Raw genomic sequence first — 6,000 nt, 5'->3', positions numbered from 1 at the left:
TGCACTTTGGCCAAGAACCAGCCTACAGCAGATCATGGGCTGGTGGACATCTTAGGAGAAAAAGACCTCAGCTCCACATGGATTAGGTTTCGTTTATCATTATCTGTCACAGCACTCAAATGCAACAAGAGATTTTGGTATTCCTAAACGTGGATGAGGAAATGGCTGTGTTTGTGTGCACTGTACTGCGTTTGTAACCGTGCGGTTGTTAAGTTGCAGCCTGACATGTAAATCCTACTTCGGCATCTTTCAGCTTTTACCTGTGTGCCCCAGTCAGAAGTTCTACAGGGTTATCTCTGAGACAGATAACAGCAGAAAACATTTCCCCTGAAAAAGAAAAATGAAAAGAACAGGGAAAAAATCACTGTTTTTATGAGAAGTGTCTTAGAGGTGCAAGTATACAGTTTTTTAAAGGTAGGAAGCCAAGAAGAAAAGGAACAAAGTCTATCAGGGCAAGAGTCTGGGCAGGCAAAAAATTATTTGAATGAGTGCTCAGTGATCTGCCCTCAGTTCTGGTGAACAGAGAAACAACATGTGTGTGGGTAGTTGAATGAAACCTTTGACAAGCCGCTTCTTCAGCAGCTACAAAGTAAAAAGCAAAGGTGGAATGAGTTTTCCAGCACTGAACAAAATAAGTTGGCAATTATCGTAAGTGCAACTTCACTTCCTAATTTTCAAAATCAGTGCAAAATGCTGTTTACAGAGCTCAATGGAGCCTTTAGCAATTATTGCTGTGTTACAAAGAATATCACGGATAATGCCGTCTGTGGCTTATTTACACAATTACAAGATGGGAGAACATAAGACAGCGTGTGAATGAAGTGCTGCTGTGTTTGAATAGGTATTTGATTGCCCCGCGCGCGCCAGGAGCTGGCTATTTCAGTGCTGTCTGGTGTTTCTCCAGCCCACCAGTCCCACTGGTCCCTGCCGGGTAAGAGCCCGAGGGCCTGCCAGCACAACCCGTGGCTTCCTTCCCTCTGGGCCGTGGCCACGAGATGTTTTGGGTGTGATGCTGGACAATATTAAGCTGTGCATTGATGTGGCGACTGCGCTAGAAAAATCGACTTGGCCTTCAGCACGGAAATGTTCCCAGCCCCTGAGCTGGAGCAAAGGCTGGTCCCCTCCCCACCACCCACCTCCTCGTTCTCAGCACTTCACCCCGGGGGTGCTGGGGGGAGCCGGGGCAGCCGCAGCGGAGGTGCTGGATGCTGAAGGAGGGTGCTGGGGCAGCTCAGCACCTTCTTCCCTTGCTGTCCACCACCGGCCGGGTCGATGGGTGCTGCCAGGCAAATGGGAAACATGGAGACCCACGAGGGAAAACACCGAGTTCTGCTGAGAAAAGGTCTCGGGAAGGGATAAGGAGGTTCGGGCTGGCAGATTTTGGCACCTGGAGGGAGGATAGAGGGGTGGAGCATCTTGTCTCACTGTTTCCTTTCCTCCCTGCCAGTGATTACCCACATTTGGCATTTCTGCCTTCAGAGCAAACCCCCAGGGAGCTCACACACTGCAGGGGCGGTGGATGCAGGGCAGCGGGGGACGTATGAGTTAAGAAAGTGGGGGTTTCTGTGGCTGGGGAGAAGGGAAGTGCATTTCTTCTCATTTTCCAGGAGCTGGGTGGCATGTCTGCTTTCAAAAACTTGAAAACACAGAAAAAAAAACTTATATAGAGAGGGAGAGCTGCTCACTGCTCTGTGTCTTTTTTTGTACCTCCTTCCTCCTCCAGTTACTTTGGCAAGCTATTGATCTGCCATAGAAGAAACCCTCCTTCTCTCTATTCTGGAAAATCTCTTTGCTTCTTGAATGTCCTGTATGCTTTATGTGCTCATTTTGGTGATTTTTAGTGGTTGTGCTTATCCTTCTCAAAATGCATGTCACCTTCTCTTAATATTTATTTCCATGCTGTCACTGCCAAGCACCCTTAGCGTAGCCTTTCTGTGTGTTGACGCACTCCTTGTGTCTCAGCCATGCTCATCACCTTCTCTCACTGTATTTAATGCTCGAAGGGGAGCAAGAATTTGGGTTTGAGGAGCAGGTTGGTGTTAGGAGAAACTTCCAAGCCAGAGGGTATGATAAAGCAATTAGCTCAATACTGTACTTAGGTCTGTGCCTGTCACTGACAATGGCAAATCTACCGAGATACAAAAAAAAATACTTCTTTTTAAAATAGGTATTTATTTGTCTTGTTGCAAGGTGACTCATTTGCTTGGGCTGAGAAAGCATTAAGTGTCTTAAAGTTTTAAAAACTGTGAAGGCTTAATGTGCCTCCAACGCTCCTCCACCTTAGTCCCCATTACTGAAATGCTGTTTTAAATGTTGGATTACTCTGTGATTCTTTATTTGGTTTTCTCATGTTTGCCTCTTGCCATGTTATAATGCTCTGACTAGTCATTGCTTCCCTGCCCCACAGGTCACATCTTTCCCTCCCCTGCCTCCGTCCTTCACCCCCCAAGTTAGTGACCTGAAAATCTATATGCTTCATCCTCACTTCTTCAGCTGGAGCTGTATGGTCTTTCCACACACACGTGCACAGTCGTGTTTCCCCATCTCTGCTACAGCCTGCACATCTCCCCCCCACGGGAGGCCGCTGCCTGCCCGTGCCAGGCTGGGCTTCGTGCCCCCTTGCACCACGCTCCCCTGCCTGGGACGTCCTCCCCACATCAGAGAGCGTCTTGCTCCTCTTGCTGATCATCTCTGGGTGCTCCTGACCAAAGCAAAGTTCTCTTTCGTTTCAGTTCAGAAAACACAAAGGTCTCCATTTCTGGAATGAGTAATTGCCCCTTAGCAAGAAGGCTGGGGTCTCTGCGGTCCTCCTGGAGAAATGACTCAACCTCAGTAAACATAAGGGAGTGAGGATGGTTAGAGTTAAAAAACAGCCTTACAGCCACAGATGAAGCTATTTTGGGTAAGATGTCAAGAGAGCATGATCATGGTAGTTAATCTCTCAAAAAACCTAAGAAGGACACAAGGAGACGGGAGGAGGGACAGGTTCCTGAGCTACCCAGGTTTCACCTGGGAGGAAAGCAAGTTCTCTGAGTCCAAGGTTTCCAAACCCTAAAAAGCAAACAAAGATCAGATCAAGTCTTTTGGACCGTTTTGAATCTATGAGAGGAGAGAAACTTGTATTAATCCATGTACAGCCACTGAAAGCTGTTTCAGATTTTGAAATAAAAGGTCTCTCAAGGGTACCTGCCCTCTAAAATTAAACCAGATTCATTTTTGCCTCATGACTTGCTTTTGATTATGATGAAGCTTTGTTCTGAATGAACATTTCCAGGCATGTAAAGGGGCTAGGCTGCAAACACTTTAATAGATCTGGGATCTCAAAGCTCCCATGTGCCATTACGCAGTACTCTCTCCCTCCCACTCATGACACTGATGTTAAGACGGTTTCTCTGGATCAGGATAAGCTTAATTTCCTTCAAGTTTTTTGTTGTTTTTTTTTTTTTCTCCAAAACGAGGTATCAGTGGAAAATTAGGGTGTTTCCTTGAGAAGACAGTGAGTCATTAGTAGTTATGTTGCAATAGTTTTATTCATAAATATTGTTAAATTGTTCACATCTTTAATTTATGGACATTGCAAAGCTAAAGACTCCTTTTCCACTGAGGAAGATGTTTCCTTGGCCATCAGAAGTGGGTGCCTGGCCATGACCTGACATGTCGCCCCGGGAGCCCCAGCCCTTGTTCCTGGCCATTCCTGCGATATTTGAAATTCACTTGGGCTGACACATCGGGCCAAATCTCTGTTGCTGTGTTTGGGGAGGAATGTAGGAAACAAGACGAAGAGGGATCATTCTCCTGTTGTGTCCTCCCACTACCCTACAATCCCTGATGCGGGGATTTCCTCCGCGGTTGCCTCTCTTCAGGCTCATGACGTCCAGCAAGGCTGACCTCCCCCGGGAAAATCCTCCCACGCCTGTGCCCTTCTGGTTATCCTGTTTTCCTCTGTGTTGTGCTGAAAACCCTGCTCTGATCCTGGTTTTCTCCCCGTGATGAGCATCTGCCTTTAACGGCGTCACACAAACCCTGAGCAGGGTTCCTCACGCACACCCGCTGGGTAGTAGTTGCATCAGACCCGTTATTTGCCGACTTTCCTACAGAGCAGCATCAAAGTCTTAGCTGAGGGAGGTGCGCGACTCCCCGCCCTCCCTCATGTATAGGGCCCTTACCCTGACAAACGGGGAGACTGGGCTGGGTTTTACCTGATTTTGCTCTTAACAGGTTCACTTCAGCTATTATTCCTATTTCTTCTTCAAGACACCGCCTGTGAATATCATTGCAAAATACTGATTTCTTCGTTCCTTGGGCCTCCTTGCGTTGAGATCGCGTGCTGGCCACAGCAGCTTTTCTGGCAGGCTTTCTGCTTCTGATGTGTTTGAGAAAGGGTTTATTGTCAGCCTCCACGCTGTTAGCAAGTAGCTCCTTGGATTTCTCTTCTGGGGCTGCCTTATTGTAGTCTTGCATCTAATTTGCCTAATTTCTGCATTTGATTTCTACTTTTTGAAGGGTGTCTGTTTGCTTTGAATCGCTCTGTTGTGCTGCTGTTTAGCCACCTGGGGTATGTGTGTATGTATTTTTTTATTTATTGTCGGTACACATTTACTCTGAACTTCTAATGTGGTGTCTTTAAACAGATCCCACTGTTGCAGGGCTCTTCACGAAAAGCTTGGGCAGACATCACAGCAGATCAGGCTTTCCTGTTGGGCTCCATATACGGCTTAAAAAGTTAAGTCATGAAGCAGCTCACAGCTGTCCTTGCAACCTGCAAACCCGGCCTCCGCAAGCCTCCCTCTGGATGAGTTCACTCGTCTGCCGTGTAGCATCCCTCCAGCCCCATCCGGCAGCAGGAGGTGGCTTAGGGGGCCGCATCTAGGGCCTTTGCCCCCACCTGCTCCAGAAGAAGCTGGCCGGTGTCTCAGAGCAGGAATGGGTGGGCTCGCAGATCCGGGTCTGCAGCGGGGAAAAGAGGGACGTTGTAGTCACAGCTTTTCCAGTAATTCTTAATTTTTGCCTCTGTAGTACTGAGAGTCCTCTGTCCTTTAGTTCAGACTGTGTTTCTGTCAGATTTATGAACAACCCTTCTTATAAAATCCCATGAACACAGATGTCCCTGGGGATGACAGTCTTTTGAAGACTCCGGTCTAGTTAGAAAAGTCCTGCTTGTTTCCACAAGCTTCCAAAAGGCTTGTTTTGGCCTTTTATACTTCCTCTTTGATTGGCCAGTGCTGAGGGGTTAGACTTTTTTACAGTAAAAATATATATATTTTTGGTGGAACCTCAAGGTCGTATTTGTACTCATGTCCTCTGTTCAGAAGCTACTCTTTTCTACCTTCCTTCCCCAGTAACTTTATATTGTATATACAATCCTTCAGTCATGCAAAAGCTGTATTTTTAGAAAGCTCTGCTTGGCTCCTACCTAGGGACGTGCAACCATAAAGTTCATCGCTGCTTGGCTGGCCCTCCCCTGCTCTCACTGCAGCCAGACGTACCCTCTTGTTAAGCGAAATACTGGGTCAGTCCGTAACCCCAACGCTACTGTTGGAAAAAAAGTCAAACAGCTTAACTTCGGAGAGCCTTTCTCAAAGCATGTTGACAAAGCAAGTCAATAGCTGTTTGTTAGATTTTCTGGTCATTTTGCTCACAGAATTCAACAGAAGTGCTCCTACATGGCTTTTTTCTTCGATGCCCTTGTAGACACAAAGAGAAAGCCCTGCCAACGTTTGTCCCCAGGCAACACAGCCATTAGATGGAGAGCCCCCGAGCATCACCCCGGCCTTGCTCGTCAGGCGGCTGCTGCGGTCCTTTGGCACCTGGGAGGTTTAATCCCGCGCAGCCTTCACGTGGCAAAGGTGCCCCGTGGGGTCCCCCTCTCCGGGGGACGGGGACGGGCAGAGCAAGCAGTGCCATGAGTGGAAATGGGAAGGGATGAATAATTCATTTCCTGAAACCTGGACAACTGTTCCCATCCCTTGCCCACCTGCTGAAGGGGTTTCCATTTTGAAA

This window comes from Aquila chrysaetos, chromosome 7 (genome assembly GCF_900496995.4).
Source record: "Aquila chrysaetos chrysaetos chromosome 7, bAquChr1.4, whole genome shotgun sequence".
Classification (NCBI taxonomy): domain Eukaryota; kingdom Metazoa; phylum Chordata; class Aves; order Accipitriformes; family Accipitridae; genus Aquila; species Aquila chrysaetos.
This window is presented reverse-complemented; position numbering follows the sequence as displayed.